This window comes from Eublepharis macularius, chromosome 17 (genome assembly GCF_028583425.1).
Source record: "Eublepharis macularius isolate TG4126 chromosome 17, MPM_Emac_v1.0, whole genome shotgun sequence".
In the NCBI taxonomy this organism is placed as follows: domain Eukaryota; kingdom Metazoa; phylum Chordata; class Lepidosauria; order Squamata; family Eublepharidae; genus Eublepharis; species Eublepharis macularius.
This window is the reverse complement of record NC_072806.1, coordinates 5,283,719-5,295,483: the sequence shown is the minus strand read 5'-3', so window position 1 is coordinate 5,295,483 and position 11,765 is coordinate 5,283,719.

Below are 11,765 nucleotides of genomic sequence, written 5' to 3'. Positions count from 1 at the left end.
ATGATAAAATACGATGACAGTACATTTGGATGGTGACCCAAATTGCTCAACCCCCAACCAAAAACATTCCATGAGGTGGGAATTAGTCCTTTTGGAAGTGCACCCAGTGCTTCTATTGCTATTGGAATAACTGTTGTATGTTTCTCCCAGAGATACCAAACTTAAATATTGAGATTTTGTTATCTTTTCAATCCCTGATACTTCAATTCGACTGCCACCTGGGATTGCCACATCAATCAGTTTTAACTTCTTACTTTCAACCAGAGAAGTATCTGGAGTATTATGTTCCAGCTCCTTATCCATTTGGATTTTGATATTCCACAACATCTTAACTTCCTCATTTACAACCCCTTTCTCGGTCTTATGTTCCCATCAATATTTCACAGACGGTAGCTTGTACTTTTTGCATTGCAGCTACTTTATTATGGCGGGTTTTTATAATCAGTTTGTGCGATCTTACTGCACCTGCTGTTGAGATGGGCCGTTTCCATACGGCTCCCTGCTGCGTGTAACACGGAAGATCGCGTTTTCTCGTGCGAGATTTGCATGACGTCATGTGTTTTTTTCACGATATTCTAGGTTGTTACGAGCAGTGGGGAGCCGTGTGGAAACGGCCATGGTCAACTGTTTCATCCGCTTTGTTACGATCTATACTTGTAACTTGTGGTCTTTTCAATTTTTACTTTCGTACAGTTCTTAATGCTTGTTCTTGTGAGGCTAATATCAGTCTGTCTCTTTTTTTCAATATTCCTTGATCTAGCAATTTCAAATTGTTACTCTTGTCAATTTTATCCTCATTATCTTCTTCTTCCTCCCACTTAACATATTTTTAATTTGTTATATCCCACCCTATCTTTATCTCCTTATCAACTTCAGTCGTGAGGCATGACCCTGTTCTGAATATCTTGGGCCACTGAAATATTTACACTTTGCAGAGCCTCTGGGAGATGGATATTGTTTCATGGTTACTAAATTTTACTGGAAGACTAGAATGTAGTTTGATTTTTTCATTATTGGTTCGACTCTATGGTTGTAAGCAGCTTTGGAGCCCTTTGGGGAGAAAAGTTGGATATAAATATTTAAATAAATCAGATATTAACGTTTAGGATTGGTTCTATGTTTTTTGTCGCTGTTTAGGTTTTAAAACTGTAAGTGGCTCTTTTGCATTGCTTCCATGATTTGGGGGATTCCCTAATTCCTTTGGTCTGAATGGTGGAATATGAAATAAATGTGCATATATAGTACTAGACGGACATCCAACGAGCCCGCTTCCCCAATTCCTTTGGTCCGAATGGTGGAATATGAAATACGTGTGCATATATAGTACTAGACGGACATCCAACGAGCCCGCTTCCCCAATTCCTTTGGTCTGAATGGTGGAATATGAAATAAGTGTGCATATATAGTACTAGACGGACATCCAACGAGCCCGCTTCCCCAATTCCTTTGGTCTGAATGGTGGAATATGAAATAAGTGTGCATATATAGTACTGGACATCCAACCAGCCTGCTTCCAGGATGTGCATAAGGGCCTGGCTCAGTGCTGTACTCAGAGGTTAGAGGATTCCTTCAAGAGGGGCACAGCAGCTGCTCATTTTAAAAATTAATATGGCTATCCCTGGTTTCACAGAATCTACAAGAGTGGCTGAGCAGGATTACTGGTGGTTTAGAGAGAGCTTTAGAGGGAGGGGTCATACCTCCCTGGTAACACTTGTGTTTTGCATACTGAAGAGTCCAAGGTCAGCCCTTGGTGTCTCTAATTAAGTAGATCTCAAGTAGCAGGTTTGGGAAAGATCTTTGCCTGAGATCTCTGGAGAGCCGCATGGCTGTCTGAGTAAGTGGCACCGGGTTAGATGATCTGACTCAACCTAAGCTGGCTTCATGTGTTCTGCACAGCTCATTTTCCTTCCCCGAGTTAAGCAGGAGCAGAAACAAATTATGCAAAAATGAGCTACACTTATAAACCTGTTTGAGTGATTCAAGTCTCAGAATTTTTCTGCTGCAGAATTTGGATCTCTCTCAACAGAATGTACGGCCTGTAGGGGAATTTCTTCTCAAAAAGGATGCTATTTCAAAATAGCATGTTGAATTTTGCAGACTAAAATCACCACTAAGCCCTAAGAGAGCGTCAGCATTTCAAGGAATGTCCACCATAAGAGTCCTTTGAGAAGGGCACTGTTCAAGTAATTTCTGTGTGTGTGTGTGTGTGTGTGTGTGTGTGTGAGTATCCCACCCCACCCTCCCAATTGCAGGTTTATTTCATTCTGCAGCAAGATTTAAAAACGCTTGCAAAATTCACTGTTGCTTCTGAGCACAACAGCACTTAACCCCAGTGAACTGAAGGGATAAGCAATGCCTGAAATCTCATTACGATAAGCTTTCATTGTCTTTGGCCTGGCAAAAAAATTGCTTTTGGGCGCCTGGAACTTTCCAGACCAGACATGTCCAGTGCAACAGAGGGAAAGAGCTGTGCTGAACTCAGAGGGAAAGTGGCGTGTTCAGACCGAGAATGAAGATGTGCTTTGCTCACATCTAGTGTCTGTGCTACTTGTGGGGCCGGGAAGGGAATTGGATTCCAGGGCAAACACCAAAAGCCGTAAGAACATAAGAAAAGCCCAGCGGTATCAGACCAGTGGTTCATCCCTCCCTCCTGGTCTCTTATTAGCAGGGGGGCCAGACGACCAATTGCCCCCATGTATGAGTTGTGATTTGGAACAGCAGTCTCACATCTCTACCCCTCCTCTCCTTTTTGGGTTACGGGGAAGGATTAATGGAATCCCGTCCTGGGGCATTAGAAGGGAGATCACAGAGTCTGTTTTATGCCACTGAATCTGAATACGAATCTGTGCTTTTGTTGTAATTTATTTGTATTTATTTGTATGTTGTAATCCGCCCTGAGCCTGTTTGCAGGGAGGGCGGACTGTAAATTTAAATAATAATGATAATGATAACAACGACAGCAACGACAACAACAATCAAGCCCACCAGCATCCTATTTTGCACATGGCCCAAACAGCTGCCCAGGAGGGCCAACATATTCATTCATTCATTCATTCATTCATTCATTCATTCATTCATTCATTCATTCATTCATTCATTCATTCATTCATTCATTCATTCATTTTATATTTCGCTTTGCCTGCAAGGAGGCTCAGAGTGGATGACAACATAATAAATGTATATAATAAAAACATAAAATAAAAACATTACCAAATATCATCACCAAATAAATACTATATAAAACATATCAGAGCAGTGCACAATGCATCCCACATCTCAAGTCTCAAGTATCTTCAGGGTCCACGGGGCAAGATGGCTACTTATTTCAAGGTTGGGGTACAATGCCCCCCCTCCACTGACAGGAGACCGGTTAGGTGATCCACTAGCCTCAACTACCATAAGCCCAGCGGAACATCTCTGTCTTACAGGCCTGGCAAAATGATGACAAATCCTTCTGAGACCCGGCCTCCATGGACAAAGAGTTCCACCAGGTAGATGCCAGAGCTGAGAAAGCCCTGGCCCTGGTTGAGGCAAGGTGAACCTCCTTGGAGCCCGGGGCCACCAGCAGCTGTTTATCTGCTGACTGGAGCGAGAGAGAGAGAGAGAGAGACAGGTATGTTGGTCCCAGTCCACTAAGGGCTTTAAAGTTAAGACTCTCCCCTTCATTGTCTCTTAGGTTTACAGTATCTGGATGGGGAAGTTTAATCATCCTAGCCAGTAGCCACTGTTCGATCCCTTTTGAAAAGCCATGTATGTTTGGGCCCATCACTATGTCCACTGGCAGTGAATTCCACGATTTAATTGCTTCTTTCCCCCCCTCCAAATTCTGTTTATAGTTTTCAAAATCTCAACAATACAATTAACTTTTTACAAGGAGAAGGAACTATTAGCGAATGTTATATTCAGTATATGTTTTCCAAATCATTATACATTCATACTTTCAAAAATAACATATATTTACATAACGCAATGATTAGATCTTACTGTATTGGGTATCTATCCTATTACGTGCTGTGATGAGCATGTGAAAATGCATGCGTATATCTAGTAATGGGGATTTCGATAATAGTCATGTTCTAAGGTGATATAGAGATATCGTAGAGTTCCAGTTTACCGCAGATCTAGATCTTTATGCAGGGGTCATTTCGTAGAAAACGAGCTGGAGGAACTCATTAGCATAACTCATTAGCATAACTCACTAGCATATGCCATGCCCCTTGACATCACCGGAAGTGTGTCATTAGCACAACTGATTTGCATATGCCACACCCTCTGATATCACCTATGCTGGCTGTTCTGGACCCAATCCTGGCCATTCAGGGCTGAAAATGGCTGAAAAGGGGGCTGAAAATGGCTGAAAAGGGGCCCAAAATGGTCAGGATCTGGCCTCTGCCGAGTGGGAGAGTAATCCACCACCTGTCAGAGGCCTGATCTGGGCCATTTCAACCCCAATCCAGGCCGAAACGGGCCCCAAATGGCTGAGAGTCAGGTGGGTGGGGCCACCTGTCATGTGACCTCTTTGGGGAACTGCCGGAACTGTGTTCCGGCGCGTTCCCCCTCGAAATGAGCCCTGTCTTTATGTCTTTTGGGAATAATTTAATTGCTCATTGAGTGAGGGAGAACTTTCTTTGGCCTGCTCTTAAATTTATTGCACTCCGTCAACTTCATCCTGTGCCTCCAAATTCGAGTTCTTGTGTTACGAGAGAGAGAGAGAGAGAGAGAGAGAGAGAGAGAGAGAGAGAGAGAGAGAGAGAGAGAGAGAGAGAGAAATTGAGAACTCAGAGGCCATCAACTTCTGAATACCAGTTTTAAGAGCCAACAGCAGAGGAAGACTGAGCTCTAAACATGGTGAAGAGGCGATATATAAGTTAAATAAATAAATAAAAACAAATTCAGTAAATATGCCCGGTTTGCCTTCCTGGCACCCTCTTTGCAGCAGACCTGGTCTTTACCTGTGGCACATTCCGTTCTGTTTAAGCTGTGATGAGTGGAGTTTGCCTTGCAGGTGGCCCAGTTTGGCAACAGGGAATGATTTGATAGCCGTATTGCCTCCTGCATCCCTGCAGTTCTCCAGCCTGATTAATACATTGACTTAATCGTTGCGTGGGAGCTTCTGTGATGCACCTGCTCCACATTTTTATGGAGATGGATTGTGTGTGGGGGAGGGACCGATGGTGCAATTATTTCCCATGCCAGCATTACCTTGTAACATATGGGTCTTCAAGGAACAAGATCACTTTTTCTCTATTTATTTCACTTTCATCATAGAATCATAGGGTTGGGAGGTACCTCCATGGTCATCTAGTCCAACCCACTGCACAATGCAGGAAATTCACAACTATCACCCCCCCCCCCACACACACACCCAGTGACCCCTGCTCCATGCCCAGAATATCGCAAGACAGTCAGGATCCCTAACCAAACTGAGCTTGGGGGAAATTGCTACCTGACCCCAAGCTTGTGATCGACATTACCCTGGGCATGTAAGAAGGGACCACGAGAACTAAGCACGGATGGAACCCATTCTGCCCTCCCTCTCATGCTCTGCCCAGGTTCACAGAATCAGCATTGCTGTCAGGTGGCCACCTAGCCTCTGCTTTAAAACCTCCAAAGAAGGAGAGCCCACCACCTCCGGAGGAAGCTTGTTCCACCAAGGGGCCACTCTCACTCTCAGGAAGTTATTCCTAATGTTTCGCCGAAAACTCTTTTGATTTAATTTCAACCTGTTAGTTCTGGTCCGACCTTCTGGGGCAACAGAAAACAACTCCACACCGCCCTCTATAGGACAGCCCTCCAGGTACTTGAAGATGGTTATCATATCACTTCTCAGTCATCTCCTCTCCAGGCTAAACATACAATGGCCATTAATGTCCAGAAGATGTTTCTCAGATGTCTGTGATCAGGACGGACGGCTGCTAGCTCTGCTGGCCCAAGCAAGGCTCTATATCAGTGTGTGTGTGTGTCAGGGGGGGGGGCACTCAGGCGAAACTGTTCGGAGATGCCCCACGGCCAGTAGGAGGAGACAGGTCTGATTTCTCGCAGTTGATTATAGGGCTTCAAGGCTCTCCACTGCTTTACGAACTGGTACCATCTGGGTGCCTGCCTGCTCGCTATGCTCAAGATGCACATCTGTAAATAAACAGAAATTACCAAAAAAAAAAAGTTCTTTCTGTTGGCAAGGGAAACAACCTTTTAAAAGCCTGCCTATGCCCTGAAAGCCCTTATTGCTTGGGGAACTAGGGAGTGCAAAACTGTCTGAACTGGGCTTACGGTGTCTACAGCACCTTCACCGTCTGGTTCCTGTAGTGACATTTGGCCAAGCCTGTTGAGTACTTCAATATGTGTGTGCGAGTGCGCAGGAAGGGGGAGAAAGCTGTCCTGCTGTCAGATGTGTGGATAAACTGTGAATGTTTGCAGGCTTCTGCGATACAACCCAGACCCTTCTTTAAAGAGGACAAGCACAAAAGGGGCGGGCGGGGCACAGAATGGGAAACTCAGATGCTGAGTGGCAAATAGAAACAGACAGCCCTTGCAACCCGGCCTTTGATGTTGCCTTGACCTGGGTGCAGGATCCAGGAGCAGATGGAATGCAGACGGACTCCTGTCGGCAAGCAGGTTAAGGGCTGCAGCCAGCCCCGCTGGCTCAAGGAGGAGTCAACCCTTGCTCACTGGACAGGTGGCTTGAGAGTGGATCCTGTTTGGCCCAAGTTGGTACTGGTTGATATCATTAGGCCAAATGCTACAGCTAGTTACTGAGAGCAGAACCACAAGTGACAAAAGGCACAGATTGGACACTTGTCAGCTTCCCTCAAGTTTTGATGGGAAATGTGGGCGTCCTGGTCTTGCAGCTTGGCTCTCCGACTGCTGTCCAATGGACTTTTCAACTGTCACTTGTCCAACATTCCGCCAAGCTGCCTACATTTCCCATCAAAACTTGAGGGAAGCTGACAAGTGTCCAATCTGTGCCTTTTGTCACTTGTGGTTCTGCTCTGAGATGCTCCCAGATTTCCCAGTTTCACAGTTTCCACTGGAAAATCCACACTTTGATTTGCTTCTCCTTTGTGCAAATTGAACCCACCAGTCTTTTTGTCCCCTTGCTCTGGTTTATTTCCTGTTAAATGTGTGCTGTTTTAATTGTGAGGGTTTTTAAAAAATCCTTTGCTTATAGGTGGCATATGAATGGCATAAAGCTGTAAAAGTGGCATAAAAGAACCAAAATACAGCAACATGCAAAGCAGCCGGAAAAGGGAAAGGGCCTCTTCGTACCTCTGTGTCAGTCCTTGGCAGGTAGAATCCCGCAGTTCTCCACAGCAAACATGCAGGTGTATTGGTTGAAGTAACTTTATTAGAGATCCAGCAAGTTCAAGGTGCTCACACAAGTGCAATGGCAGAAGTGGCGTAACTGGAGTTGGTGATGTTAGTTATAGGGAACGTTCCCGCCATCAGGATAAGGGCCGTTAAAGTTTTGGGGTGCGAAAGAGCCAGGGGGGTTGTCAAGGAGAAGCTAGGTTTAAGACTAGACAGAACAAAGAATGAAATCATCTCAGTTCCGAAGAAAGATACATTTCGAGCTGGCCGCAACCAGCCTTCATGGACACTTCGGGAAGCAATACAAAACTTCTCATGCCCTCAGAGGACCAGTACAGAACACAGAATACATTCATGGCGGATATGCAGACAGGCATATATGACGCTCTGCACCATAAGCAGGGTTGGCTCCCTGGGACAGATCGTGGCCCACTGAATTCATTGAAGGTTGCCGCAAGTCGCCAGACATTGTCACCTTCTAACTGCAGTTTGGAGAAACAAGAAAAAACACGAGAAAGGGATTATCATAGTATAAAAATAATATAGCGCAAGCATTGTTCAGACTTCCGGCCTTCAGTAGGTAGGTGCTCTTTCACCTTAGTTTGTCTGGCGTGGAATTTCAGAGCATCTGCCGCAGAACTTTTATGCATTACAGAGGATTTTTTTTTAGTGGTCAAATATGCATCTCTTGGGGATCATATCAAAGGCCAGCCTATACATGCGGCAGAACAACGCAATAAAGTGCTAAGGTGCTAGAGAGAGTTTATTGCGTTTAGCTCCCCGCTTACTTAGAGCTAAGAGCTGCAGACACAAGGTCCCCAGGGCCTCCGTCTAGGCACGGACCAGACCTGGGACTGCTTCAGCAAGATTGCCGGATCATATATCTGTGACTGTACACTGGGCCTTATGCCACTTCACACTGCAGTTTTACGATGCCACTGAAAGCTGCGCCAGATGGGAAAAACTTCTCTGCAACTGAAAATCTTGCACAGCAGAGGAAAGATTGTTATAAACCAGCCTCCTCCACAATGTGCATGTTGTCTGCTTGCAGGGAGGGTGTTTTTAAAACTCATAGGAGCATTAAAAAAAACAACTGCAGTTAAACGGGTCAGTTTTTACTCTCTGATAAAGGCTTCGGTGCTCGCCTGAGTATCTAAGAGACCTTGCCTCAACCCACTTTCAGTGGCAATGACCTGGAAGGGGCACCGTCGAACCACTGTAGCATAATAACAAGCAGGTCCTGTATGGCAGACTGGGACTGGAGGTGAGTTGTGAGTTTGGGACAGTTTGGGGGCTCCTGGCACATTCTCCGAGGGTGGCCAGCAAGAAAGGGACACTGCTGAAACCAGGACTCTACCCAAAGGGACTGGCAGCCTGTAACGCAGCCACCTGGCGGGATACTCAACAAGAGAGCTCCCTTGGGAGCATTACAAAAACAAAATTAGTGAAATCCCATCTCACAACTTTTTCTTGTGAAGTTTCCCCTTTTCTAATAGAGTGGGGAAGTAAAACAGATGATGGGGAGGGATTGGACCGATATTAGAAGCATACAAGGGCAGGGCATGCGGATCACAGTCCAGGAATCTAGGGAGACACCAAGGTCTTCGTGGGCATGAGAAGCAGGGAGAGATTGCCATGGGTCTCTTTGACCTCAGCCAGGAGGGTTACTAGCACATGTCCTCTTGGCCTTGTGGTTCCCTCTGTGGCTCTTTCTAATCAGAATAGTAAACAGTAGCACACCAACTTTATTGTAGCATAAGCTTTTGAGAGCCACAGCTCTCTTCATCGGACTCTTTTCTGTTTTGCTACTACAGAGTAACACGGCTGACTCCTCTGGATCTATTTCTAATCAGAGAATCCCTCCTGCCTTGGCCTCTGCTTTCCTCTGCCTGTTATCTGCAGCTTTACAGCCATGTTCAGTTTCCTGCCTCCAACTTCTGATCTTTGTTCCCAAGTAGGGCCTTACCCTTTTGCAGGCCCTTATTCATGATATGAGCATGGTGTTTGTGAGGAGGCCTCCCTCCGTGTTCGCAGGAAACAGCCAATCTGTCGCATTTTTATCCCACTTGCCTTCAAGGAGCCGAATACTGTAGATAGTAGTTCTCTTCACCTTCATTTTATGCACACAACACCCTTGTTCAGTAGGTTAGGCTGCAAGAGAGCGACTAGCACAAGATCACACAGAGAGCTTCGTGGTTGGATGGAGATTTTGGACATTCCTACACTCTGGTTTCTACACCAAGTTGGCAATAGGACCTTGTTGAGAAATTAGCAGAGTTAATGCAGAGATTGCACATTGGAATTAATGAGAACAGACACACACTCCAGTGTAGCTCTGTAAGAATACTTTACTGAAGGATAAAAATAGGGTTACATTGGAGAAAAATAATAAATTGCTAAACTGATGACATCTTGCTAGAAAAGTAACAGAGAGAGAGTGAGAAAGCAACTGAGAAAACAAGTGAACAAGTGACTGAGACAAAGAGCAATAAAACTTCAGTGTATAGCATCACTTAATTGCCCCCCAATAAACAGGTTGCCCAATAGAAAATCCTAATTCTACTTCATTATGCTTAGAGACTCCCCTTTCCATGGCAGGAATCCAAATTCAAGGCCTAGGTGGTTACATGCAAGTAAGTTTACTAATTAAGTAACACAAACAGTTTAGCTCTTTCATGACTGAAATGGAAACACTTCTTAAAATCCCAAGAGACCTACCACTCTCTGCTCAGCTCTTCTTCCTGTCCTCTTTCTCTCTGGGGGCTTTTACAAGATGGGGGGGGGGGAGCTGACCCTCGCTGTGGGATTAGAGCTAACATTTTTCCAGGAAACACGCTTCTTCAGGGGGAAAAAAATATCAGCTGCAAAAAGTGATGGGTTTTCTTGATTCCACCTGGCTTCCCTCCCTGGCAGAATGAAGAAAAATGAAATCCTTTTAGTGGTTTTATAAGTTTTCCCAGCAGAAGGGAGATTTCTCTGAAACTCATTGGCTTCGTTTTGGATTTATCTCTAAATAAACCGTACATATGTGTACAGTGAAAAGGTACAGTTAAGAACGGCACGCTGCACCTCTGGCGTGAGATGTAGCAGTGGAGCGGGAATCACTCTGCAAGCTTTCCTCTTGAAAAGGTCTCCAGACTCTCCCTCGGTCTGCTGTCAGAACTGACAAAACTTTGAGTCTGGGGGTTCAGGCCTGGGCGGGTGCTGCTCTTCCATCTGTCCCAGTGCTTCATGTAGGCTGCCATTGGTCAGCACCGAGGAAAGAGGCTGTACATGCTCAGAGGCACTTCTATTATTATATTGTTACATACCTCTTTCTTTGAAGTAGAGGAGTGGCCCAGAACAGCCAGTTTGGTGCAATGGTTAAGAGTGCAGCACTGTAATCTGGAGAGCTGGGTTTGATTCCCCGCTCCTCCACTTGAAGCCAGCTGGGTGACCTTGAGCTAGTCACAGCTCTCTTGGAGCGCTCTCAGCCCCACCCACCTCACAGGGTGTTTGTGGTGGGGATAATAATGACATACTTTGTAAACCGCTCTGAATGGGTATTAAGTTGTCCTGAAGAGCAGTATATAAATTGAATATTGTTATTATTATTATGTTTAAAAGTGGAAAGACCAAGCAAGTTTCACTGGGGCCAACAAAAGCGGCATGGGAGCTTATTTGAATCAAGGCAGCAGCCCTGGGAAGAGGGGGGATATAATTCTTCCCGTGCCCTTTCTCCATTAACCCTGGTAGGGTGAAAAGGACGGGCAGAATACAGTACCTGTCTTTTTCCTTGCAGGGATTTAAATCAGCTCAGACATTTCTAATCCGCGAAACAGTTTGGCAGTAAGGAGGGAGAACTGAGGGCCCCTCCACAGCACCAAAGTGCATATTGGCCTCCGTTACTGCAGGATTTTCCCCTCCCCTCTTTCTCATTTCGGCGATATGGATTGTAGGCAGAACTGTGCCTGGGGAGGGTAATAGAAGAGGATGGGGGGAGGTTGGAAGAGAGAAGATGGGGAGGAGTAGAGAGGGAACAGCCCTTTGAAGTAGGGTACCTGGGAGAAGCAACTGATGTATCTGGAATTGCTGCTATCTAAAAAGAAGGCCAGAGATGCAGGGAGAGGGTAAGGCCGGAGTTTTACAGACTTCTGAACTGAACAAAAACAAACGCAAACGCAAACACAACGCAAATGCAAACAAAAAAACAAAAGGATTTTGAGGCTCTGAGAGATTTCATATTGATAATCTGGCAACTGTACTGCAGGATCAGGTGGGGGGGGGGCTTGGCTACCTTTTTGCACCATTTCCCTTGCTTTAAGATCTGTACCAGTATTGCAAACGTCTCAAGTTTATCCCGTGTTTGAAGCTTAACCACTTTGGAATGTTTCGTTCTTTTAAATCTGGAGCACCGGGTTTTGCAGCCATTGCCTATATACCCACCCGGATATCCTGGCCCTGGCCTGGCACCGCAA